Source organism: Podarcis gaigeae (genome assembly GCF_964106915.1).
Source record: "Podarcis gaigeae genome assembly, chromosome: 1".
In the NCBI taxonomy this organism is placed as follows: Eukaryota; Metazoa; Chordata; class Lepidosauria; order Squamata; family Lacertidae; genus Podarcis; species Podarcis gaigeae.
This window is the reverse complement of record NC_139678.1, coordinates 29,881,568-29,909,001: the sequence shown is the minus strand read 5'-3', so window position 1 is coordinate 29,909,001 and position 27,434 is coordinate 29,881,568. Positions and strand designations below refer to the sequence as shown.

At 46.4% G+C, this 27,434-nt stretch overlaps 1 protein-coding gene across 13 annotated transcripts in view; it reads left to right on the top strand.

Annotated features, from left to right (window-relative positions):
- TMEM63C (transmembrane protein 63C) overlaps positions 1-27,434 on the top strand; it is a 69,614-nt gene that overhangs the window by 834 nt on the left and 41,346 nt on the right. For 7 of the 13 annotated variants that reach the window (XM_083732947.1, XM_083732937.1, XM_083732944.1 and 4 more), the window contains exon 2: positions 19,847-20,051. The exons of 3 other annotated variants lie outside the window; for them this stretch is intronic. The gene's annotated coding sequence lies outside the window, so the exon portion shown is untranslated. Of the gene's footprint in view, positions 1-19,517; positions 20,052-23,448; positions 23,495-27,434 lie in introns of those variants that run through there. 3 more of the 13 variants (XM_083732940.1, XM_083732949.1, XM_083732939.1) reach the window with 3 other exon arrangements.

Genomic DNA, 27,434 nt, shown 5'->3' with positions numbered 1-27,434 from the left:
AAGCTAGCCATAGGGATGTGTGTTCTCCTTAGGGTCCGCGTTGCTGTGGCGAGAGATCCCGTGGGAAAGGAGAGGAGGGGCTTTGCACTGGGGGCGGGGGTGGTTTGTCTGCCTGCAATGATCTGAGGAGCAGACTGGGGGAATCTCCTTTGCTCGCGGACCCTGCTTAGGCTGGCAAGCCGCGGCGAAGATGGGGTTGTAGTTGTAGGGTAGGAAGCCTGAAGAAAACCCCAACCAAAGAGTAGGGCCTTTGGGCCTTGTTTTTGGTCTGGTGGCGACATCTGTACAGCCACAGTCGGAAACAGGATGGGCACCACAGAAAGGGCATGGAAATAAAAGCAGCTTCAGAAAGGAAAGAGATGCACATGTGTATGGTTTTAAAATAAAATAAAATGTGAGTGGGCCTAGATGCTCCTTTATTGGAATTGTGGGGTTAGCCTTGTGCTGACTATTGATGAAAGAATGAAAACCTTGCCACTTGCATAAGTTTGGCAGAGTGATCTTAAACTACAATTACTAAATGGTAATAGATTCTGTGCCAGCTGTCTACATATTTATGAGGCACCTGTGCTGAAATTTGAGGCTTAAAGCTGCAGTCCTACGTACCTGGGAGAACGTCCAATTTAACTCAGTGGGACATACTTCTGAATAAATGGCTTACACCCAAATATCTGAAAGAATGCCGCCTCTGTGGGTGTCAAGATCAGCAGTGGGGGCGGGTTGGGGGCACTGCCCTCAGGTGTTTGGGGTGTCGGCCCAGGAGAGCATTCTCGGTGGCAACCCCTAAATTATGGAATTTCCTCCCCAGATTGATGCGACCAGTGCCTTCATTATGTAGGTTGCAAGAAGATGCACCTCTTACCCTGGCCTTTTGACTCCTGGTGTGTGTGTGTGTGTGTGTGTGTGTGTGAGAGAGAGAGAGAGAGAGAGAGAGAGAGAGATACACTTTAAGACCTACTGCATTCTTTTGACTGTACAGTAATTTGTTTTGAACTGTTTTTAATATTTAATTTTAAAATTGCTGCAAACCATCCTGGGATGGATAAGAAATCTAATGAGTAATAAAATAAATAAAGACAACAAGATGTATAGAATTGTACTGTAAGCCTCAGGTACTATTTTGAAGGCATTGACTCAGCCCTGGAGTATATTAGCTAGTGATAGAAAGGGCAATACCGAGTACATTTCTGTCACAAACAGCTAAGTTTCCCCATGTTAGGAAAGGCAAGGCTTCCAATTTACAGACTATCCCTTATAGGCAGGCCTGATCATCACCATCTCCTTTTTCCTCTCTTTAAAAAAGAAAGTAAGCACTGACAGAGGCCTAGTTGGGTGTCACCATTTTTGACTGCAGGTGTTGGGCTTGCACAATTGAGTGCTCCTCCCTTCAGAAACAAAAAGCATCTCAGAGGGAAAAGACTCAAATAGAAGCCTTCTCCATGACTTCTAGTTTTTTGTATGGATGGATTTTTTAATTTTTTTGGTATGGAAGAACAATCCAACCTGTGAGATCCTCACCTGCCCTCTGTGGTGGTACAGCTCAGACACAAGTTTACCATAATGGGAAGAATTTGACAAATCTATACCTAATCTTGAAGCATAACTATTACTGCACTAGTTGGGCTGCAATATGATCTAGGACCTTTGCTTTTATATGCTGATTTTTTTAAAAAATGCCCTGACCCATAGGAGAACTCCCAAATGATGAATTGGGATCTCCTGCCAGCTGTGGAAACTTTGGGATGGTAGGCTGTGATCCAGGAATTTTCATTTCAGGGACAGTGGTGGGAAGTTAGTTCAGTACGAAGATAAAATTTTCACAGTGGTGACCTATAAAAGGAATTTTCAAAACCCACTTTTCAGAGCACGTAACACCCCACTGTACTATGCTTATAATACCTGGAACACATAGGAACCTATCTTATATCAAACCAGGCTATTTGTCTCTGTAGCTCAGTATTGCCTTTTTAATGGATATTCACAGGTGCTTTAGTTGAGATTCCTGCATTTCAAGGGGTGTGTGGATTAGATTGCCCTTGGGAGTCTCATCCAACTCTATGATTCTATAATCATGCGGACACATAATGCATTTTTGAGGGAGTCCTGTGGGCTTCCCTGCCTCTGTTCACTTCTCTCCCTCAAATCACACACACATCTGAGAGACAGAAAAAGAGAAAGCACATGAACACATATTTCACTTTTCCAGGAGATCGGGGTAAAAGTCAAATCTGAGCCTTAAAAGAACATGAGAGCTGAAAGAGGAAGTAGGGAAGAGTGCCACTCTTGCAGCTTCTTCCAGCAACTCTATGTACTTTTCAAGGGAGAAAAAGGTAACAACCCTCATCACCTCACAACCAAGAGAGCAGCGAAGGGGAGGGTCCCTCAGAGACTCTGTAAGAGTCAGGAGAAGGTGTCAAGGGTGCATCTGCATGCTCACAAGCACAGTGTTGGTGACCCCTGGCCTGCTCTGACTGGCCGTTCCTCTACAACAGCTTAGGCAACATTCAGCCCTCCAGGTGTTTTGGCCTACAACTCCCATGATCCCTAGCTAGCAGGACCAGTGGTCAGGGATGATGGGAATTGTAGTCCAAAATGTCTGGAGGGCCAAAGGTTGCCTATGCCTGCTCTACAAGGAGTGAGGCAGGAGTCCTTTCCATCTTTTAAACTGGAGAAGCCAAGGATTGAAGTTGAGACTTTCTGCTGATGCTCAGCTATTGATCTACGGCTTTGCCCCTACGATCACCCTGTTGTTCATAACTTCTATATCCTTGTATGACGACACTAATCATGAGTGCTTTGTGAATGAATTCTATGACTGCTGGAACGGGAGTAGCTTCTGCACTGGGGCTGATGAGCTAATCAGAAACACAGAGACCATAAAAACTGCTGAGCTCCTTTATAGTTTGCTTGTATAGGGAGTCGGTACTCTCAGAATGTCCGTATATTTTCTCCTGCTGAAGCTTTTTCTAAACTCTTTGGTGATGTTTGGCCTCTTCCTCACACCCACACCTCTTTAGGAATCCATTGAAGTGAACTACGTGGCACCTGCCTCTTTTTATCACTGCCCTTTATTCTGGGCCTGTATTTATTATCGCACCAAGTGCATGAACCTTCCTGGAAGCAGAGGAGGGCGTGTCTTGAATACACATCTCAGTCTACTGCAGTGCCGTAACCGGTGGCTGCTGGGAAGCTTGGTTCAAGCCACTGCTACCCACCATGGCTTCTGAGATGCTCCTTGCATAGTGTCAGTCGGCTCGCCGTAGCCACCAGGATTAGAAATTTCCTCTTTTCTAAAATGGAAACTACAATTCTCCACTTGTTCTGGGATACAACATGGGTGTTTAAAGATATGTATGTTTGTAGGAAACCATGGCACACCAACAGTGAACACAGTTGCTTTCCAGAGTGGTCCTGCTTAAACTCCAGGCCCCTGGGAAATCTGTGAAATGATGTATAATGAACTGAATAAAATGTTTAAAATAACTTTAATTAAAAAAAAAACACAACAGGAGCTTTTCTGTTAGGGATAGTGAATATAGAGATTCCGAAGGACCCTAAAAATTTGTTCATGTATACCACAACTGCAGCCAGAATGGTGTTTGCCCAGAGGTGGAAAGAAGATGTTATACCAGCTAAGGAAGTATGGCTGATTAAATTGATGGATTGTGCCAAAATGGCAAAACTGACAGGTGTAATAAGAAACCAAGAGGGATTTTTTTTTTAAAAAAAAAAAAAAAGAAGAGTAAGGAAAATTTGTAGCATATTTGAAAAATTCTGGCATACAAGCAAGTTCATTAGCAATTAAAAATGTACTAAGATAAATGGAAGAATAACTTTAAAAAGTGGAATAAAGTGGAAAATTCAATGTTAATTTAAATTAGAAAAGGAATCACAAAAGGGGGTGGGGGGGAGGGAAGTAAAATATTCAGTTGTATTGGAGGTATGTGTTTGTAAGGTGTGTATTTGTCAACTTGTGAAAAACTGAAAATAAAATTTATATAAAAAATAAATAAACAAACTCCAGGCCCCTGGGGTGAAGTTCAGGGCGGGAAAATCCTCTCCTACAAATAGGGTGTAGCAATCCAATTTTGCCTCCCCCGTACTACCTTGAAGGAATCTGTATTTCAGCGACGTGAGATTCTTGCTTGTTTCTGATTTGCAGTGAAAGAGAAGTGGCCGTAAATCACAATAAAAGCGACAAGAGGGATGCAGATGCCTGGGAATGCTGGCGCTGCAGGGTATGACGGGTTATATTGGTGCATTGTTGCCCAGCAGCATCTCTCGATGCCATGGCAACATTATTGGTGGGCAATATACACTGTTTTTCTGGCCGGATGGTAAACAGATGGGAGGGGGGAGTTGTTGGAAGAGCTCGCAGAAAGGGTGTGTTGTAACTGGATGTTGAGCAAAGACGTGGTCATCTAAATTCTGGATTAGCAAGCAGTTATCTCTTTACTTTCTTTATTAACGTACAGTGGTACCTCGAGTTGCAAACGCCTCAGGTTACAAACGCTTCAGGTTACAAACTCCGTCAACCTGGAAGAGTTACCTCGAGTTGAGAACTTTGCCCCAGGATGAGAACGGAAATCGTGTGCTGGCGGCGCAGCGGCAGCAAGAGGCCCCATTAGCAAAAGCACGCCTCTAGTTAAGAACAGTTTCAGGTTAAGAAACAGGTTAAGACCTCCAAAACGAATTAAATTCGTAACTAGTGGTACCACTGTACTTCTAAGGTGTGTGGCAGCAGGTCAGTTCCTGTCCTGCTATATCTATCAAAGGCTTCATTTTTAAAAGCGTTGGTAGGGTTTGTTCCTGTCATGTTCTTAGCACTTTGTAGCGTTCTGCTAAAATGTACCATCGCCACGTGAGTAACAGGTGCACACACATCCTCAAAGCTGTTGTGGTGGCAGTCTATTACTACAAGTTAAGAAATTTAGGCCATGTCACCTTGCAGATGGGAAAGTCAGTTAACAGGAGAGTGCCTCCTTTTGGAAATCTATTGCCATGTTTGACATACTGCTCCTCTAGGAATATGCTTGCTTGGGAGAGAAGTTGGCCAGTGGTGTAGTGGTCCGGGTTTGCAGGGGACCTGTTCCTATTCAGCAGCAGGGTCCCTGTCTCCGGTATCCAAAGCTACAAGGTGCTTCAGTTTCAAGAGAATGGTATGCAGGTTCTGCTGTGCACAACGGAACTTTATGAAAAATGCAGTTTAAGTTCCTCTGAAAGAAGATATTGCAGCACTGCAAATCATTTGCCCATGTATGTGTGCAGAAAACAGTAGATCTGGCTGAAAGGCTAGATCTGTATTGATTGGTGCAATGCACCCCCAATATTTATTATTGTGTAATTATAATTTTATTGTATAATCTTAGAAGTGGCAAGACTGTGAAGGGACATGGCTGTAACTATCATGAAGGGATTTTGCCAGTACACTACTGCTGAATCCAGACTGCTGGTGTTGCAGTGCATGGGAGTGTAATAATATTCAGATGTCTGCCACAGACCTACTGGTCTCCTGTGCTTTTTCATAGCCACAAGAAGTTGATAGATTGGAACTGTCATCTCTTTTATTTAGGTCTTCAGGCCCTGGAGCTGCTTCGAGCTGTTCCTAGCCTGGTCGGAACACATCCTAAAAGCTTGCGAATGAGGCAGGCTGTTTTGTGGTGGTGGTGGAGCTAGGATTTGAGCAGGGTTATGGGAGCCACCCTCCTTTTCATAGCAGCAGACTGTTTGGCAGGCAGCAACCGCAGCTCAACAGTAGAATTGTAGAGTTGGAAGGGACCACAAGGGTCATCTAGTCCAACCCCCTGCAATGCAGGAATCTTTTGCCCTATGTGGTGCTCAAACCCACAACTCTCAGACTAAGAGTCTCATGCTGTCCCCACTGAGCTATCCCAGGCCCAGAACACTTGCTTTGAATGCAGGTCGCAGGTTCAATCCTTGGCACCTCCAGTAAAAAGGATCAGCTAGGCTGGGGTGGGAGAAACCTTTTCAAAAGACCCTGGAAAGCCACTGCCGGTCTGAGTAGACGGGGCTGAGCTTGCTAGATCAGTGGGCAGGTAGTATAAGCTACCAGTTTAATTCATACAACAGAGTAGAAAAGAATTGCATTGGAGCTGTGCATTTCTTAATTTGCCCATCCTGCCCCTCACCTTTGTCAAAGCTAGGACTTCAGCTCCAGCATTCCTGCTTAGAAGTGGAGATTAGTTCCTTTGCTGTAAAAGAATAAATATCCTCTTCCCTCAGGTTTTCACTTGGGAGGCTCAATCAGATTTACAGTGTTGTGCAGACTAAAGCAGGGCCACAGACCCACATGCCTTTTCTTTGAGCATACAGAATTATGCATTATTCCAGTGATATTGTTTTTCCTCCTCTCCTCTCCTTAGCAAGGGGAGGAGGAAGCCAAGTTTGAAAATGGTCTGTCAATGTTTGTGGTTATTGTAAATTGCTGCAAAATAAGCCTCGTTGCGACTATTTTCACTGTGGATTGACTATGGCATGTTTTAAAATGGGAGCTGTAGTTTTTCACATGGACACAGACACAGTTGTTTCACAACAAATGCCTATCTTGATCCTTTAATCCTGTTTCAATCAAACTGTAAAAAGCGGAGGAAATGCTTGTTTTGGCAGGAGGATATTTCTGTCCATAATAACTGGCTTTGTTGTTACCACACTAAGAGACATCAGTTGCCCAAGACTATGTGATTGGATGGGCGCCAGGAGCCAAACATTCCTCTAGGCTCTAGGGTAAGGGTTGTGACTCGGTAGTAAAGCCACATGCTTTATATGCAAAAGGTCCCGGGTTTAGTCCTTGGCACCTCCAGGAAGGGCTGGGGGAGACTCCTGAATCCCGAAGAGCCACTGTTGGTCCACATATACAGTGTTAAATTAGATAGATTAAAGGACTGAGTGGCTCAGCTTCTTCCTGTATCTTCCTATGTTCCCAGGAGCCAAATGTACCTGCTGTGGCTGGATCAGACCAAACAGCAGCCAGCTGAAGCACACAAACTGGGAATGTGGACGTTGATGTTGTCCTTTTGTTTGCCGCCAGAATCTGGTCTTCAGAAGCGTGCAGTGTGATTGCAAACCCAAGATTTTTCAGGGGAGCTGAGCATGACTCTTGGCCACTTGAGAAAAGCTGTGCATTCGTAGATCAGGGGGCTAACTGAGCCGGCGAGCTCTGATAGATTGCCTGTCCCTTGGAAAGGAAGTTTGCTTACCACTTAGGGGAAGTATGTAAACCTTGCTGTTCCATTTGGCAGGAAAGCGGGCCGGGATTTATGGGTTTGCACAGCCGTCACTGGAGCAGAGGGATCTTACACAGTCGAGCATTTAATGGAGTGATAAGGACTGCCTGTCTTCTCTGCGCTTGCTCTTGTTGAGGTGTCTGGAAAAGGTTGGAACAGAGCGTGCTGTTTGCATAACGCACGTCGGCAGCCCTCTCTGGGCTCATTTGTGAGCAGAGCCTCCCCTCTGCCCTTCCTGGTTTTTTTGTTTTTTTAAATCCTTTTTTGATTTTCCTGGAAGCTGTGTGAGATAGAACCATCTATGCAAAACAAGGGATTGGGGCTCAGCTGAGTTGCCTCTTGTCAGTCTCCAAAAAAGGAGAGTTGCCAGATGCCTGCTCAAAATATAGCTTGCTTTTATGGGCAAGAAGAATACCAGAGCGCCTGGAAGCATTTCAAGGCTCTGCAAGGAAGGTGGCGCTACTAAGGGGAAAAGGGTGCAGAAAAAGGCATGTTTCAATTAAATGCCCTCTTGGCAATCAGGGTGCTCTGTTTTATTTTTAAAAGGCATTTGCTTAAATAGGCACTGAAGCTCTAGCACAGGGGTGGAGAATCTCAAATGCGGACCCCAGACCTGGGGGAGGACTGACCTGCTTCTGTCCACCTGGCTTGGGGCGGGGCCTGACAAGCTCCATAAAGGACGGCTGCCGCTGTTGCTGGGCAGAGAGGGCTCCGTTTTTCCTTTTTAAATTGCTTTTATTTTTTATCTATGTCATTTTAAATTGTGATTGGTATTAATGCTGTATTCCTAGTTTTAGATTTTATGATCTTTGTGGAAATCGTTTTCCATTTGGTTGTGTACTTTTTGATGTGTTTTATTTATTGCTTATGACTTTTGTTATGTTGGTACAGTAATTATGTAAATATTGTTTGTTTTTAAAATATTTTTATTGGAATTTTATTTACAACATAACATAAACCCCCCACTCCTTCCAATACAGAAATCCACCCCCATGAAACGTGAACATAACATAGGGAGCATAACTTTTATTTATTTATTTATTTATTTATTTTATTTATTTATTTATTTAAACCCCGCCCATCTGAGTGAGTTTCCCCAGCCACACTGGGGAGACAATACAACACGTTTAGTCATGTCCAACTCTTCGTGACCCCATGGACCAGAGCACGCCAGGCACTTCTGTCTTCCACTGCCTCCCGCAGTTTGGTCAAACTCATGTTAGTAGCTTCGAGAACACTGTCCAACCATCTCGTCCTCTGTCATCCCCTTCTCCTTGTGCCCTCCATCTTTCCCAACATCAGAGTCTTTCCCAGGGAGTCTTCTCTTCTTATGAGGTGGCCAAAATACAAAATACAACAATAGGTAAAGGTAAAAGGTAAAGGTACCCCTGCCCGTACGGGCCAGTCTTGACAGACTCTGGGGTTGTGCGCCCATCTCACTTAAGAGGCCAGGGGCCAGCGCTGTCCAGAGACACTTCCGGGTCACGTGGCCAGCGTGACATCGCTGCTCTGGCGAGCCAGAGCCGCACACGGAAACGCCGTTTACCTTCCCGCTGGTAAGCGGTCCCTATTTATCTACTTGCACCCGGAGGTGCTTTCGAACTGCTAGGTTGGCAGGCGCTGGGACCGAGCAGCGTGAGCGCACCCCGCCGCAGGGATTCGAACTGCCGACCTTTCGATCGGCAAGTCCTAGGCGCTGAGGCTTTAACCCACAGCGCCACCTGCGTCCCAAAATACAACAATACAAACAACCAAATAAAAGACTTCCTTTATCCTGTAAATATGTAAATATTGTTATGTTGTAAGCTGCTTTGAGCATTGTTTTAACTATGGAAAGGTGGCATACAAATAAAATGATGATGATGATGATGATGACGACCCCTCAGTCTGGCCCTCAGAACCTTCGCTGGACCACACCCCTTACAGGCTCTGCTCAACACCCTCCTTCGTTTTTTCCTCTGGCTGGAATGTGCCCTTGAACCCATACCAAGGCCTCTTCCTTGCTTGGATGGAAATATTTACATGTAGAAACCTCTGACTTTTGCAGGGCTGGACTGCAGATACTGTACAAATATAAGAATCACTCCTGTTGCCCAAGCCACCACCAGCATGCAGCTGCAGGCCTCAGAAGGTAGCACTCAGGGGAAGGTGGTTGTTGGACTGAAAAAGCTTGCCACCCCTGTTCTGCAGGCTCTTCTCTCTGTGTAGAATTAGGCCTCCAGCCATGTGAGGATCGATGGCTGCAGGCCGGCCTCTGTTTCCTTCATGATCTAGCACCAGTGTAATGAAAAAATGTTCCCCCAAGAGATGCAAGAGAGTCTGTCCAACACCTCCGGGGCACCACCACATTTGGAACTACCAGCTGTTAGGTGTGCTAGCTTTCGTAACCAGTCCACCTGCCAGTTGGATTATAGAACCATAGAGTTGGAAGGGACTCCAAGGGTCATCTAGCCCAACCCCCTTTAGTGGAGGAATCTTTTGCCCAACGTGGAGGTTGCCCAATTAATGGAGGTCAGCACAGGATTGGCCCAATCTGTGTGTGGCCTTCTCAATGTGAGCAAATGGAATGGAATTCCTCTTCCATCCCTTGCCACCTCTTTTCAGTCTGCTTTCCCCCCCTGTTGATCTTGCACTGCTCTTAGAATGGCAGTAGCTGTGGAAATGTGGAGCCTTGCTTTGTTGCTCCCCGAGAGAGAAATGTTGGCTAACTGCCCTTTACGGCAGCTACTACCTGATCACTTCCCAGTCTTGCTTATGCAAGCTTGTTACTTCCACTGTGTGATGGATCAGTCATACATGCAGTGAGATGTCTCTTTCCCAGGGATCTTGCATTTCTGTTTGCGAAGGCGTTGGCTGCTTTTGCTGGAGCTGCAACATTGCAGGCATAAAGAAGGGAGGGTTGGGATTTGTCGCATGCTAGTTATTGCAGGCAGAGCAGAAACGTTTAATTGAACCCACTGCACAAATCCACAAAGCCATCACTGGTGATGGGAGAGTGGCTGGTGGAGCGTGGACCAATTTCTAGGCCACGGGCCCCAACCTGCCCATGTAACCAGATGCTGGTGCTACCTGCTGCAGGTTAGACCTCCCTGTGAAATGTGTGGGCAGGTGAACTCCTTGCCGATAGGCAGGAGTCTGTTGAGTGAGTGATCTCCATGTAAACTGTGGGCATTTACATGTTACCCCGCTGCATGGAGCGTTGCTGTAAGGAACCGCTTTTCTGCCCTCTGCATGAGAGTTGGGACAATGAAATGGACGGTAAGCTAAGACTTTGAAGACCTTAAGTGCTGCTTTATTACTGCGGCCCTCTGCAATTGCATTAGGGCAAGAGATGCTGGAATGCCTTGGGGCTGTGCCAGCCTACCTGGAAGCGAGCCACACATTACATTGCAAGGTCCACTCTCATGAGTTAGCAAAAGCAGCCCAGACAGTGCAGGACTCCACCTCTTGGTCTGCATTAGAGTTATGTTGCCCCAACCAGAAGTTGCTTTAGGAATGACCCAGGTAGGTCTGGAAAACGTACTGGGTGAAGATTACAGGTGCTTTCATTCCTAAGCTTACTCAGAGTAGACCCATTGAAGTTAATAAACTTGACTAACCTAGGTGCATTAATTTCAGTGGGTCTACTCTGAATGCGACTTTGCTGGCAGGGTACCTGGTTGCTTGGACAGCCCTGAATGGATACTGTTTATATGTTCATCTAGGGAAGGGGTGGGGAGCCTTCGGCCAGCAAGACCGTCTTGGCCCACCAGGCTGTTTCTTGCAAACCACAGCCACCTGCCTGTCAAGGGCGCTTGCAGCCAAAGGAACACACACAGCAGAGGATTCACTCTATGTTGTCAAAGATAACACTTGCTTCTACAGCTGTGGATACCAAAGTACACCATTCTAACGTCTAGGCAGCTGTTCCCAGGTCTGCATTCTATGGAGCAGTTGCAGCAACTAGGGACCAGCCTCCCTCCACCAGTTTATGTACCTTCCTGCGATGGGCTGTGTGCATGTAGCCGGAGACTATGCCTGCGTGACAGCTGCCTCTGCTCTTCCCTCTTTAGTCCTCTCTTAGTTCTAGGAGACAGTGGTGCAGGAGAGAGGGTAGGTTAGCAGCACCCGGCTCTTCACTTGCCTGGCCTGCCTCTTCTTCCAGCTCTGAAGCTTCCCCTGCCTCTGATTCTTGCCTCCTGGTTGGCACAGGTCCCCCAAAACCCTGCCCCCCTCTCCCAAGTTAGACTCCAGCCCCCTTCCTCCCCATGCATGCTCAACAGCATCCTGCCAGTCCTTGACATTGCACATCAGATGACATGGCTGGTGATGTCAACTGGTGGGCGGGAGCGCAGGGTTGGCTGGGCTACCCTGTTCCCAGCAAGGAACAGGATTGGGCAGCTTAGGCAGCAGGATTTGATCTCTGCTCATCAGCCTTCTCTTTTAAGGGGGGGGAGAGATGTGGGGCTCCCCCCAAGCCCTTCTGCTGCCTCCCACTTATAGGAGAATAGAGCAAGTAGTAGGACCCAGTGACCTCAAAGACCCCTCCAGCTCTCCAGTTCTATTATTTATTTATGTAAAAAAAGAATAATCATATCCCTCTCCACCTTAGTTCCAAAGATGGGTTGCAACGGGTTTTTTTAATCCATAAAACCAATAAAACTTAAAACAAGACAGAGCAGAAGTGGGGAAAAAAAATTTATCTAAAAAAAGTCGCAGAAGCAATAATAATAATAATACTAAGAGAACAATAAGAGCAAAAGATCATCAGCATGCACCAGAGATGAAAATGTGCTGGGGACACACCTTAAAAGATCCTAGACTCCATTAAAAGTGTGAATATCTAGCTGTGTTTCTATTTGGCTCTGAAGGACCATCCAAGAAGGCGCTGAGGAAGTGTGCAGGGAGAAGGCCTTGCATCATCCAAGCGCCACGACAGAGAGAACCTTCCTTTGTTACCACCATCTCACTTCTGATGGTTATCCCAGGACATGTGCTGCCATGGGGGCCAGATGAAATCGGCCCGCAGGCCGAATTAGGCCCCCGAAACTGACTTTGGACATGCCTGGGTTAGAGTGTTGGACTGGGACGTGGGAGCCCAGGATTGAAATCCCCACTCGTCTATGAAACTCAATGGAAGAACTTGGGCCAATCACTCTACATCTCTATCTAACCTATCTCACAGGGTTGGTTGTTGTGAGGAGGAGAGTTATGTATGCCACTTTGAGCACCTTGGAGGAAAAGTGGGATATAAATGTGATTAACATACATACATACATACATACATACATGACTTCCATAAATAAATGACTAGGTTTGGGGTCTGGGAGTGATTTACAGCTTCACCTCGGGCAGAAGGAAAGGAGAAAGCAATATCGGTATGTCCATACTTTACTCCACACAACCGTCGCAATTGCAACCATGGAATTAGCAGGGGAGAAATTTGTCCAGCTGTGTCTTGGCAAATGCAGTTTCCCTGCAGTCAAAGCACCAGCTGGAGTAAGGATATGTGGTTCTTCTCATATCAGATGGGCAAATCTTGGAGAACATTATCTGGGTTCTGCACTGCCATTACATTGCCGCAGTTTTTATAATACTCATCTAGAAAGGTCCAGAGAAGCTCTTCAATAATATTCCTGCCTTGGGAAGGGACTGTTTGAGCTTCTCCAGGTGCCTTAGCCCATCTGCTGAGCACCATCCATTAATAAACATCAGGAAGGCTGATCTCAGTGCAAAAAGCCTCAAAGCTCAGTCCTGACTGTTGCTTTCAGCTCCTGCTGATACTGCTGGGAAATTGTTGATGCCTAATAAACCTGAGCGCTGCATATTCCCCTTGGAGAAGAAACGAGAAAGCTGCAAGCACAACAGTAAGAGGCAGAGGTTGCGGGGTGGGGGGTGTGGTTTGCAGAGAAGGGAGGAATGGATGTGATCAATAGTATTGTAACACCGATTTCTGTTGAATTTTGCAAAACAGACTGTGATCAGAATATCCAGGCTGTGAATATTGACTACAAAAATCAACAAGAGTTTTGCATTCCAGCAAATCGTCTTCCCATTGATGTTCTTTAGTGGGGCAAAATGTTAAATTTGAATTGGCCCTTAGGTGAGAAGCAGCAACAGACATATTACCAGGGCAGGATATTCTTAATGGGAGTGATGCCCTGGTGTTGAAACTCCATTCCCCGGGAGTCATGTCTCATTCCAGCTATCTCCTCCTCTGGATGAACCCAAAGTGGGAAGGAACACATCACAAAGACGTGGCCCAATCAACCAGTGAGAGGGTTTTCTGCTGCAATCACTGATATCTGCCCTGATCCTTCTAAATCTGGGCTGGGAGACTTATGGCTCTCCAGATGTTGCTGGACTACAACTCCCATCTATCACCATTTGCCATGCTAACTGGGGGCTGAAAGGAGTTGTAGTCGAATAACAGAGGTTCCTCAGCCCTTCCCTAGATTCTAGTACACTTCGTGAACTTGTGATGGGGCTGGCCCCACCACTTTGCTGGCTGAGACAACTGCCTCAGGCGGCAGATGCTGGCAGCAGCCCCAGCCAGCGCCATGCCCCCGCGGTCCCTAAGTTACTCTGCCCTGTGCTCCCTAAATAGCCCCCAGGAACACTTCCTTCCTAAGCTGTCCTCAGGTGCAGTAGAGAAAGTTTCCCACCAGTGGTGTTGATATAAGATTTAACAGCTAGTTCAGTTGACTTCTCTATAAGAAGTGGTGGGGAAGGTGCCATCTTGTCCTTTGCTTTGCTTCAGGTAGCAAAATGTCTTGGGCCAGCCCAGTACAGTGGTACCTCAGGTTAAGAACTTAATTCATTCTGAGGGCTGTTCTTAACCTAAAACTGTTCTTAACCTGAGGTACCACTTTAGCTGATGGGGCCTCCCACTGCTGGCGCGCCACTGCCGCGCAATTTCTGTTCTCATCCTGAAGTAAGGTTCTTCACCCAAGGTACTATTTCCGGGTTAGCAGAGTCTGTAACCTGAAGTGTCTGTAACCTGAAGCGTCTGTAACCCAAGGTACCAACCACTGTATAATTTGGGCGGGGGAAGTTTCTAGGCTGTATGCATCCTTTATCCACACATATGCTGTTGCATCCATTCTCTTATGAGGTTGTGATTATCCCCGCTTAAAAAATGAAGCAACTCTGAATGTGCACACATAATTGGATCACCTCCATACTTTTTAGTATTAACTCACCCACCCCAATTTGTGGGTGTTTTGTTTTTAAGCCTAAGCTTTTAGCACATACCTGTTTCATTTAGTATTGCAGTGGATTAGTGGTATGTGGAGGGGAGCGGGTGGCGCTGTGGTCTAAACCACCAAGCCTCTTGGGCTTGCCGATCAGAAGGTTGGTGGTTTGAATCCGCATGACGGTGGTGAGCTCCCGTTGCTCTGCCCCTGCTTCTGCCAACCTAGCAGTTCAAAAGCACACCAGTGCAAGTAGATAAATAGGTACTGTTGTGGCAGGAAGGTAAGCGGCGTTTCTGTGCGCTCTGGCACTCATCACAGTGTCCCGTTGTGCCAGAAGCAGTTTAGTCATGCTGGCCACATGACCTGGAAAGCTGCGGACAAACGCTGGGTCCCCCGGCCTGAAAAGTGAGATGAGTGCCCACCCCATAGTCTCCTTTGACTGGACTTTAGCGTCCAGGGGTTTTTTACCTTACCTTTACCTATGTGGGTTAGTAAAGGTACCCCTGCCCGTACGGGCCAGTCGTGTCCAACTCTAGGGTTGCGTGCTCATCTCGCTCAAGAGGCCAGGAGCCAGCGCTGTCCAGAGACACGTCAGGGTCACGTGGCCAGCATGACGAAGCGGCATCTGGTGAGCCAGCACCAGCGCTGCACAGGGAAACGCCGTTTACCTTCCCACTGGTACGCGGTCCCTATTTATCTACTTGCACCTGGAGGTGCTTTCGAACTGCTAGGTGGGCAGGAGCTGGGACCGAATGACGGGAGCTCACCCCGCCGCGGGGATTCGAACTGCCGACCATGCGATCGGCAAGTCCTAGGCGCTGAGGTTTTACCCACAGCGCCACCCGCATCCCATCCCTATGTGGGTTAGTGCTTTCCTAAATGTATCTGCGGCTTTGGTGCTCATTTCCAATGCCTTTCACAGGCACGTAGGTGAGGGATTGTGGGGTGTGCATCACCTCCCCAAACCTCTCTGAAAAGGGATGTTTTTGTTGCCTGGATGTTTTAAAGCCCAGCTGCCTTTGTACATGCGAGAGTGAAGCTGGGAATGGCAAGACATTCTGCCTGGCGCTTCTTAGTCAGCCCACACCCGCCCACGCAAAAAGAGAGACAATAAGCCTCTCTACGTCAGCTGCTAGGAAGCAGCGTTGCTGAAGGCCAATTGTTGCTCCCATAAGCAACATGTGGAGATCTGAATTGCCATGCCTACCCTTTTAGCAGAGATTTCAGACCTCCTGCCCTGCTTTTGACAAAGCCCATAGCAAATCCCTTCTTCTCTACACCCCGTTGAAAAGAGCGTGTGTCTGCATTCATGCCCTCTGCCCCGTGATGTTTGTTCCTCCTTGTTCTGGTACGCATCAGGATTGCAGTGTGATGGTTGACGTTGGCTACTTCAGCAAGGATGGTAGTCTGTCTTTCTTATAACACTGTGTACCACAATGTGATTTGCGGGGATCCAAAAGAAAGAAAAAGTATTTAAGTTGCAAGAAGAGTTACTAGCAACCCTGGATCTTCCAGTCCGGGATGCAGTGGGGCAGCCAATATTTCATTACCTTTGTACAATTTTATGATACAATCACACCTGTTGTACTGAGTACAGTTCTGGCTACTGCACCTCAAAAAGATATTGTGGAACTGGAAAAAGGTGGTGGGTGTTTTTTTTTGGGGGGGGTGTTTTTAAGGGCAATCAAAATAACCTCAATACCTCAAGATGTAGTGATACCAACCATCTTGGACAACATTCAAAGGGGGATTAGAGAGCAGGGGTTTTCAACCTTTTGGGTCCATGGCTCCCTTGACCAACTCCAATCTTTCTACAGCACCCCTGTGGGGCTCAGGTTATGTCACCCCTTGCCTGCAGAGCTGGCAGCCCCATACCCGTCCCATGTGTAGTGTTCCCTCAACCTCCTCTCCTCTCCCCTCTCCTTGGGAGTCCTCTGGATAGCCGCACCTGCCACCCCTGTTCTCTGAGCTGCCCCCCTCCGCCCCAAAGAGAGGTGCCTCCTCACACTGCCCCACAGGGGCCTGAGAAGCACCCCCTGGCCAGCCCCAGAGGCACCATTCAACTGGGGAGCTTGTAGCCAGGGCTGCTGCAACAAACAGCTGAGCAGGCATTCAGGAGGCAGACACACAAGAGGGCATCAGAGAAGGGAAGGAAGGAAATAGGGACAGAGACCAGTGTTGGCCACGGCACCCCTGACCATCATTCAAGGCACCTCAGGGTGCCCCAGCACACTGGTTGAAAAGCACTGACGTAGAGGATAAAGCTCTCAGTGGCTACTCGTCTTGTTATCTAGTGTCAGAGATAGGACTTGGAGAAGTGTTGCTTCTGCTTGTTTGTGGGCTTCCCATGCATATCTGGTTGGCTGCTGTAAGAACAGAGCGCTGGGCTAGATTGGCCTTTGGTTTCACCCAGAGGGGCTCTTTTTAATGTGCTTAGGACTGTAGCAATAACATTGCCAGCAGGGAAGGAGGAAGGGCCTTGGCTTTGGGGAGGGCAGTGCAAACATTCTGTATCAATTGCTAATTAATCTGGGTGTACTTCTGGGGGATGCCAGACTCTGTGATGCTGCAAAAGAGAAACTCTGCATCTCTGCAATAGTCGGAGGATTAAGTTGTGAAGTCACAGGCAGAACAGTGCCAGGACCCTGCCATGGGGAGCTTGCCATCTAATTAGTTAATGTTTACTTGGCGCTTTGCTGACGTATCATGCAGCAGTTGTACTAGGCATTACTGTTGTCAAGGTACAGTGCATACACAGGAGGCTATTAATAAACAAAACCAACAAATGGGGAGGAGGGGTTTCTAAGAGGCTAGGGGCAGATGGCTGTCCTCTGTGGTCCTGCCTAGTGGCTGCTGTTGAAAGGTTTCGGGCAGAAGTCCAACAAAGCACCTGAAGGCACCACAATGTCCTTGGGCACATCCCATGGTGATTGTCAAGGTCCCCTGTCCCTTCCAATTGTTTATTTTTGCAATTGACTTGTTGTTGTTGTTGTTGTTGTATAGGGGGGTGCCTGCTTGCTTTTCCTCTGTATTGCATTTATTTTGGGTTCTGTGTAAGTGTTTTCCCAACTGGGGACTCGTGTTTCTGACCATCGCCAGTTTTTCTTCTGCAAAATAAATGTTTCGTTTTGCCCAGCCCATGAGATTTTCTTTGAGGCTCATCTCGTCCAACCCCTTGCAATGCAGGAATATACAGCTGTCCCTTACAGGGATTGAACCTGCAACCTTGGCTTTATCAGTACCACACTCTAGCCAACTGAGCTATCCAGCTGCTTTTAAATACTAAAGTGGGGTGGGGAACCTTTGGCCTGTGGCCTGATTAGGCCCACAAGGCCTTGGAGGTTGGCCCGTTGGGCTGTTCTGGGCAGATCATGCCTGGCTTTCCCCTGCTCCTGATTCTTCCTCTCAGTGTGTTCCCAATTATTTCTTTTCTTTGAATGAAAAGCTCACCAGCATTCTGATGCAAAGGAGCACACTTAGAGTGAATTCAAACTGGCATCCTTGGTGTAAATGCAGCAAATGTACCTGCTGTTGTGAAATGTGAATCAGCCTCTAATTTGAGCCTTAGAGACTGCATTCTCTTAAGTCCTGGCCAAAGAAAAGAGGCGGAAGCATTTTGACTCCTTAAAATCAAAGGCTGGTGAACTTTCCAACCCTGTTGGGATAGGTGAGCAGGAACAAACAGTCTTGTTTACTCTGGGATGGCGGTGCTCACAGCTCCATAGAGATAGTCAGCAGCCCATGAATGATGACCCAAGTTACCCAAGAAAGGTGTGAGGTTGAAATGCCCTTATTTGCATTGACAAGGGTAATTATTCCAAGGAGGCAACCGGGAAATAATATCTGAATCAGGATTGGGTGAGCAATCCTAGGTGTGCCTTGGAGGAAAGATTGGGACCACGTCATGTAATCTTTAATAGGCAGCCGATTAAATTCATTGTGTAATCACTGTATTCATCCCTAGCTTGATTAATGAGATGCTTTTGCTAGACAACATGATGCCACACTGTTATTATGCAAATCTGATTTGACCATGTACAGTTGTGGTTGCCATACCTCAAAAAGGACACGTAAAGATGAAGGAGGATCAGGAAAGGACCAAAGGAAACAGTGCATTGTTTAATTGTGGAATTTATGACCATAAGATGGTAATGATGGCCACCAACGAAGATTGCTTTAAAAGGCTGTTAGACATATTCATTGAGGTTATAAGGCTATTTTGTGCCTCCACTCCCTGAGACAGTATACCTCTGTATACCAGTTGTTGGGGAGAGTGCTGCTGTGCTCTGGTCCTGCTTGCAGGCTTCTTATGGGCATCTGGTTGACCATTCTGAGACCAGGATAGACTAGATGGGCCTTTGGTCTAATGCAAGGTTTCCCAAATTTGGGTCTCCAGCTGTTTTTGGACTACAACTCCCACCATCCCTAGCTAGCAGGACCAGTGATCAGGGATGGCGGGAATTGTAGTCCAAAAACAGCTGGAGACTCAAGTTTGGGAAACCCTGGTCTAATCCAACAGGACAGCTCTTGTGCTTTGTACTACAGTTCCCATCTGCACCAGCCAGCATGGCCAGTGGTCAGGGACGGTGAGAGATGTAGCCGAAAATGTTTGGAAGACATCAAGTTGGGGAAGGCGGTACTAAACTGAGATCAGAAACCAGGTGGATTTCGCCCAGGCTTCTATCTCTCCCCTCTTAGTTGCTGTATGAAAGATAATAATTTCTCTGAAGAATTCGAATAGGCTGGATGCAGCACAGCAGGACAAATGCCTGCCAGGTTTTTGGACTGGTAATACGTCTCTGGTTGTGACACTTGATGGTCCCTGGGGGCAGAGGCACCAGGCAACTTATAAGGCCCACCTCTGCCCCCCCCCCCCCCGCTTGCAAAATGTGACCTAGCTGTAGCCGACAGCCTTCCCACTCCAGGAATAACTGAACGGCAAGTGCTGAATCAGATGAAATTGATGAATTACTGCAGTGACAGGGGGATGGAGGGGTGAGGGAACTCTGTGTGTATGTGCCTGGCGTGTCTGTGTGTGCAAGAGTCCTCCCACACACTCCCTGGCTGATTCTAAGTGCCGGGAGCTGTGCTCCAGCTAAGCATGGTGTATAAATGGCAAAGCTGGGAGAGAACTGTTCTCCGACGGCAGAAGTGACGGAGGATGCTGATTCTTCTCCGGGGGTTTCTTTTGGGGGTCTCTGCTTCCTGGAGAGGGGTTGTGCTGCGTTGTTAATTAGAAACCCTCTTCTGGCAGCTGAGCTTGACCCATCCTACCTCTTTCCTCCGCCAACCAACGCAGGGTTTGTTTCCAGAGCCCTAAAAGGAAAGGGCTGGGGAAGGATGCCAATTCTTCATGCATCATAAGCTGCGTATACAACTGTAGAGGCCTCAGATGTACTGACAGCAGCTTCCCTCTTGTGTCTCCAGGGGGCTTAGGGCACAGCTGCCGCCACCACCGCCGCTGCTTCATAGCAAGAATCCAGACTCCAAGGCTGATTCTGAGAACTTCGTCAGGACCAACTGAGAGACAAAGCCTTGTGCGAACCAGGATCCAAACATTCCTTTTCCCCCACCTTGTTAATCCCAGTGGCATTGTTATCTGTGTCTAAGCCTGTCTGGCAGTTTTCCCCAGGTATGTAGCAATTTTAATAAGCTTTTCTTTTTCGTGAGTGAGGTTTAAGCTTACGAGTGCCTAGCCGTCTCTTAAAACTCCATTGTTTTGTTTATATTGAAGTCTCACATCTAGTTTGGCTCCGGGTGTTTCACGCAGTTTAGACGACTGAAGATTTTGATGCGCCTTTCAGCCTTCTAATGAGGCAGTGCCAATCTTTTGACGTGGGCACCCATTACGTTGAGAAGCTGACACACTCCACCCTTAGTAATATCCGAAGCTGGCTTACGTGAAGTCAGACCACTGACCCATCTTAGCTCAAAAGTGCCTAAGCTGATTGGCAGGAGTTCTCCAGACAAATGCCCTTGCAAGCCTTACCTGGGAACGACTGGGATTGTACCTGTCGCCTTCTAATGCAAAGCATGAGTTCTACCACTGGGTTATGGCCTTTCCCCACTAATGATGGTGCATGGAGTGAGGTGCATGGGAGCTTAATGGTGGAGAAGCTGCTTCCCGGGGAATTTTGGGCTTGGCAGGAGAATGTATTTTGGACTGTGTTTTTTTTTATTTCCCTTGTAATTTAGTTTTATGATTTGGTGTGTTTTCTGGTTTCATGTGTGGTCAGGCGCTTCAAGTCTACCTCAGTGGGGAAAGAGCAAATTGCAACTCGTAAAAAATGTGTGTTCTCTGGAAAGAGCTGATGATTTTCGTGCTTAGGAGAACGTATACTAATCCTACAGAGTGAGTCTCAAATATACAAGTGTTGAGTTGTTGCTGTTTTAAAAAGCTGATTAGTTGTTAAAAGGTATCCAAAGTTAGGAGAATTTGTAAATTATGCTTTTTGGGGGGCAGGCCTGTAAACATAGTGTTGTTGCTCTTTCATTTGAAAATTACCATGTTTTAGTAGTGGAAAGGGCTGCTGCCAGTTAGTGTGTGGTGAGGTAGGAGGAGCAATCTTCTGGTTCAAAGGCAGCTTATTATTCATTTATTTATAGAATTTGATAGTCACTTTATCTTGCCCAAGGCAAACCAAAGCAACTTACAACCAAACGGACAGTTTGGTTGCTCCAAGTCACAGGCATGGCCAAACTTGGCCCTCAAACTGTTTTGGGACTACAACTCCCATCATCCCTAGCTAACAGGACCAGTGGTCAGAGATGATGGAAATTGTAGTCCCAAAATAGCTGGAGGGCCAGGTTTGGCCATGCCTGCTCCAGGAGGAGCTGTCTTGATCCTTTCAGTTCTGAAGAAAAATAGCCCACTGCTTTCCTATACTAAAGGAAACTCCTTCCTCCTCCAAAATAAAAATAAAAATAAAAATGGGAGGCCCCCATGCAAAGGAAGGAGCTCACAGAGAGGCAACTAGCTGAGGACTTCCTCAGTCCTGGAGTTGGCCTAATGGAGTGTAGTCTAGGCACTCCCTGAAGAACACAGCTCTTGCTAGATGAGTCCAAATCTCCATTTAGTCCAGCATTAAAGCTTCCAGCGAGGGCCAGGCAAACACCTCTGTAAATGGACAAGCAAACAAAGAAGGTGTTGGTGTCCTCATGGCTATTCCTCAGAAGGAGCTGGATTTGAGCACCGAGAACGCTGAAGGCCAAAATATGGGGTTGCATGGTGTTTGGAGTTACCAAGGGAAGTTCTACGACTTCTTAACTCTAAAAACATTTCAGAATGGCAGGAAAACATTTGCAGGCCACGGTATATTGGTCAGTCACCAATGCAGGAGCTGGGTTTGCACCTGCACCCATAGAACCACCCCCTGGCTCCCATAGAGTCCCATTCCTGCCTCTCCTCCCCCACTGCCCCAGTCAGTCCCCTGCTGAAATTAGAAATTGAGAAGGTAAAGTCTTGTCTGTTCAGCTGTACTTTTGAGGAAGCTCGCTTGCCCCCTTGAGCCGGAAAAAAGAGAAATGCCAGGCCTAAATGCTGGCAGGGAGGAGGGAAAGAGAGTGTGCATGTGTGTGCATAGTTGCAGGGCAAGTGTATGTGTGGCTCTGGTAGATCTGTGATGAGTTGCCCCATTTTGCAAACGTGCCCATGGGCCTGAAAATGTGGATGACCCTTGTGGGTACATCTTCTCTTCCCCGGGGTAATGGACCAGAGGCTCTTTAAAGTTATCCTTTCAGCCCAGCTTCCCCTGCGATTGCACCCAAGTGGATCTCCAGTAATCATGCTCTAATTAAATGAAAATGGGCAGTTGCAGTTTGAGCAGTAGGGTTTTTAAAATTGTTCATTACTATTATATGGATGCTAACGACAGCTGCTGAGCTCATTTACGTCCCACATAAACAATTAGGACTAATTGACTGCTAATTATTCCAAGAGAAATGTATAGCCTGGTGAATATCACTTAGTTCCTAGCCAACTACTTTTTTTTAAATTTAAAAAAAAATCAAGATCTAAATGCAAACTTGCACAGGAAAGTAAAGGGGTCCTGTGTCTTGTGTGTACACATAGTCACACATAGTGTGGTGTAGTGGTTGGGACAAGGGAGACCTGAGTTCAAATCTCCACACTGTCTTGGAGCTTGCTAGTCAATACCTCTCAGGCTGGCCTACCTCACAGGGTTGGTGTAAGGATAAAAGCATGGTGCGGAGAACCATGTACAGTGGTACCTGGGGTTAAGTACTTAATTCGTTCCGGAGGCCCGTACTTAACCTGAAACTGTTCTTAACATGAAGCACCACTTTAGCTACTGGGGCCTCCTGCTGCTGCTGCTGCTGCGCTGCCGGAGCACAATTCTGTTCTCATCCTGCAGCAAAGTTCTTAACCTGAAGCACTATTTCTGGGTTAGTGGAGTCTGTAACCTGAAGAGTATGTAACCCAAGGTACCACTGTATGTCATTTTATTTGTTTTGGGGGGGGGGGCAGGGGAAGGAAAGGCAGGTTATAAATGCAGCAAGTAAATAAATTCACATTCTGTGCCTTGCTGAAATGCTCCCTTCCTGATCTCTTCAGTGCTAGCATGGTTAAGGTGTTCTGGAGCAAATTCAGGGAGGAAGCTACTGCTGGGAATGTGGGAAAGGCAAGCTGCACAGTGGATATAAGGATATCTCAGCCAGGAATTCATTCAACCAGGGCTAAATGTGCTTCTGCTAAGATGCTCTTCTCCTCAAAACAAAACAAAAACAGGAGCCTGAACCTGCTGTTGGAGAAACTGCCCTCTTAGCGGGGGCGTGTTAATGCATAAATAGGTGTATCATAAACAAACATGGGAAAAATTAGAGAAATAGGCAGAGATCCTTTGGAGTGTTGAATCCTTTTGCAATTGGACTGTGCCATATGAAAAGAGATGAGAGATTATTCTACAATATCTTCTTTCATGTACCGTTTTCATACTTCTGTATCGCTTGCAAGCTATTGGGTATGATTTTTTGTTATGTTTATTTCTCCTGTGAGTTCATTCCTCTCTTAGGTTAAGAGCCAGCCGTTCAACATCCAGCAAGGTCCACGCCAGGCAAGTGCACACTAAGCCCACGATCCCAGGCCCAGCCTCTGTGTGTTTTGCAGAAGCATGGCACAGCATTAAAGAGGATGTTATTGATAGACATACAGAGAGGGCAACTATCCCATTCTGTAGAGAAGCCCAAAAAACATGGAATGGTGGGACCTTGTATGTACTGGGTTAGATTTATTACATTTCTGTATCATTTGCTACTAATAAAAAACCTCTCACGACAATTTAGAGCCAGGTAAAAAATAGAATGATAAAATCACATTAATAATGCCTGGAAAATAAAAAATAAAAAACCAGCTTTGCCTGGTGCTGAAATAATTGCAAGGTTCTTCCTAGGGAAATGTAGGGAGGGGCTGCCTCAGAGAAGGCCTAGTCTGTCATTGCTACCTTCCTTTGGAAGTAGCACACAGAAAAGAGCCTCAGATGATCTCAGGGCCTGGGCAGGTTCATACTGTAACTTCATCTCATGTTTAGAATTTCACTTACGGCATGGGTGCCCAAATGGCCAAATGCCATGGGTGCCAATGCCTTCTTAGGCTTTGATTTGTTGTAGAGATGTTATGGGGAACAGCACTGCTTATTTGTACAATATCATCCATAAGTACGTTTCTCAGGGGAAAGTAAATATTTACTATGGGAGAATGAGAAAGTGGAAGGATTCTCAAATAAGAGCAAGAGAGAACTGATGAGAGAAAACAGATCAAGTCTGGTTTGTCGACCTGGGAGCTGTCCACCCAAGTGTTAGATTGTGAGTCACTTGTCCTAAAGAGTTTTTGTGTACTGTTTCCAGTAGCCTAGCCCAGTGGTTTTCAACCAGTGTGCCGTGGCACCCTGGGGTGCCTTGAGTGATGGTCAGGGGTGCCTTGGGCAACACTGGCATCTGTCCCTCTTTCCTTCCCTCCCCCCTCTTATGCCCTCTCATGTCTCTGCCTCTCAAAGGCTTGCACAACTGTTTATTTCAGCAGCCCTGGCTATAAACTCCCCAGGCGAGTGGTGCCTCTGCGGCTGGCCAAGGGGTGCTGGTTGCCAGGAGCTGAGGCAGCCCGGGAGTAAGCAAGCAAGCTGGCAAGGGAGTGCAGCCAGGCAGCCCTTGCTGTTGGGTATGGACAGACAAGTGCCAGGCTCCTGTGGGGCAGTGTGAGGAGGCCCCTCTCTTTGGGGCAGGGGGAGCTCAGAGGCCAGGGACGGTGGCAGCCGCTGCCCAGACGACTCCCAAGGAGAGAGGAGAGGAGGTTGAGGGAACACTCCACAAGGGAGGGTGTTTGAAAAAGGGTGAGAGGCTGCCAGCTCTGCAGGCAATAACTGGACTCCTGAGCTCCACTGGGGTGCCACAGAATGTAGTTGGCCAAGGGAGCCGTGGAATCAAAACAGTTAAAAACCTCTGGCCTAGCCAAATACAGAACGCACACGTGGTGTCCGTACTGATGAGTATATGTTTGGATAAATCATGGCTGTTTCCTCAGAAATGCATGCAGGTGGGAGCACATTCCTTTCAAAATCATGTGAGTTGTAATGGGGGGGGGGGAGAGAGAGCCATAGTCACACAGGGCTTTTCGTAAGTGTGAGTCACATTTTGTGTCATTGTGCAAGAAGCATTTTTGTGGATGTCAGAACCTGGGTAAAAAGTAGCCCTATGCAAAGAGAAGCTGGGGGGAGAGAAGGAGGAGGAGAGAGGGAGCATCAAAATTAAATGTCTAAAACCTCAGTTTCTAACACTGATACCTTCCCACTCCATAGTTCTATGATTCTATGAAACACAGGTTTGTTATGGAGCCCAGATCATATGCCACTGTTTGTGGTTCATTTCCTGTCTCGTTTCAATTTCCCTTTGCTCTCATTTGAAATCTCAAAAGCTATTGACCCAAGTCAAGACCTGGTCGCTTTGTTCTTTTCTTGGCAAGTGAAAGTGAAGCGTGCTGGAGGTCAATGCTGCTTTTATTCCCCCTCCCCCAGTTGCTGCATGTCATGACCTGATGTTTGTGCTGAGCTCAGCGCTGAGGCCTCTATTGAGACATCTTTCCCAGGCAGTGCTAGCTATCGATTTGTCGGCGGTGCTGAGTCAGTGTAACCAGCTAAAGGCTTCCCTTCCCTCTTTCCCTGGGGGTCTCCACTGACCTTGCGCTCTCAGCAACCCAAGTCATGCACACGGCTGAGCTTCATTCATTTGTCGATTTGGCTCTGGGCAGCAAAGAACAGCTAATCCGAGATGACCCCACTGCTGAACGCTGCATTGCTACAAGATGGAGACCTCCCACTCAGGCATGTCGAAAGACCAGAACGGCAGGAGCAGTGAGCTCAGAAGACAAAACCAAAGCATGAGGAGGAAGTTGAGCATATGACTGACATTTAGGGCTCCTAAAAATCAAATAACATTTGTGCTGAGTTTTTGTGCTATCCCCCTCGTAAAACCTAATTTAAACTGACTTTGATCTGCTATCAAATTACATTAATACTGTCTAATTGCAGGGGAGGACGGTTATGAATAGAATTAAGAAAACAAGCCAATACAACTTGCTTGGGCATATTCTTTTGAGTTTTCTTGTAATTAGCTTTTGTCACATCTTCCTATTTCTGTCATCGTGATTATTTGTTGAGTCTGGTGCTAGGAAGACGTTAAAGTGGCTTTTGGAGGATGCACACCCACGACAGACTGCATGTTAACAATCACATTTGGAGGTTTGATTATAGGTATTTGCAATTCCCCCCCCCCCCAGCTGGAGATGAAAAATAAATTTACCTCCACTCAGAATAGCTCAGATTCTGGTCTAAAGCAATGTTTGCCTGAGGTTGTTTGTCAAAGAAGAAGCTTTGTAGAGTGGCTGGGGAAACCCAGCCAGATGGGTGGGGTGTAAATAAATTATTATTATTATTATTATTATTATTATTATTATTATTATTATTAACCTTATTTTGTTCATAAAAGCATGAGTTTTTCTAAAGTGGTACGAGCTAGTTTGGCTTGTCCCATTATAAAGGTTGAATGCTAGAGACTGAAGCAATTTGCTTACATAGTACCTGTTTGCTAGAATCCAACATCTGCAAGGATCTAAATGAGGGGGGGGGGGGTTTGCCAAAATGAAGTGAATTGATGTGGATACACAAATGCATAGTTAAAAGTTAAGCTTTTTTAAAAAAAAAATTATTCAGATTTTCACAAGTTTATACACAACACAGATAAAAAGAAAACAAAATAGAAAGACAATATAGAAGAAAAATACAAACATAAACCACGTATAAATTCTGATTTTTCTTTCTTATAACTTACTTTCCCGACTTCCTCATACCTCCCCTTTCTGTATTCTAATTTCTGATTAAATTGTCAGCAAATTCTTCCCTTACTTTTGACTTAATTTTAATATAATTTAATTTCTTTAGATTTTCCTTTGCCGCACTTAACCCCTTAATTTATAATCCAGCGTCTTTCTAACATTCATTAATTTTACAGTATTTCTTTAGATATTCTTTAAATTTTCCCCAATCCTCTTCCGCCGTATCTCTTCTCTGGTCCCGGATTCTGCTCGTCATCTCTGCCAGTCCCATATAGTCTATCACCTTCATCTGCCATTCTTCCACGGTGGGTAGATCTTGCGTCTTCCAGTACTTTGCGATGAGTATTCTTGCTGCTGTTGTAGCATACATAAAGAAAGTTCTATCCTTCTTTGACACCAATTGGCCAACTATGCCCAGAAGAAAGGCCTCTGGTTTCTTAAGGAAAGTGTACTTAAGTACCTTTTTCAATTCATTATAGATCATTTCCCAGAAAACCTTAATCCTTGGGCACGTCCACCAAAGGTGAAAGAATGTTCCTTCAGCTTCTTTACATTTCCAACATTTATTATCGGGCAGTTGATAAATTTTTGCAAGCTTGACTGGGGTCATGTACCACCTATAGATCATTTTCATAATATTCTCTCTTAAGGCATTACATGCCGTAAATTTCATAC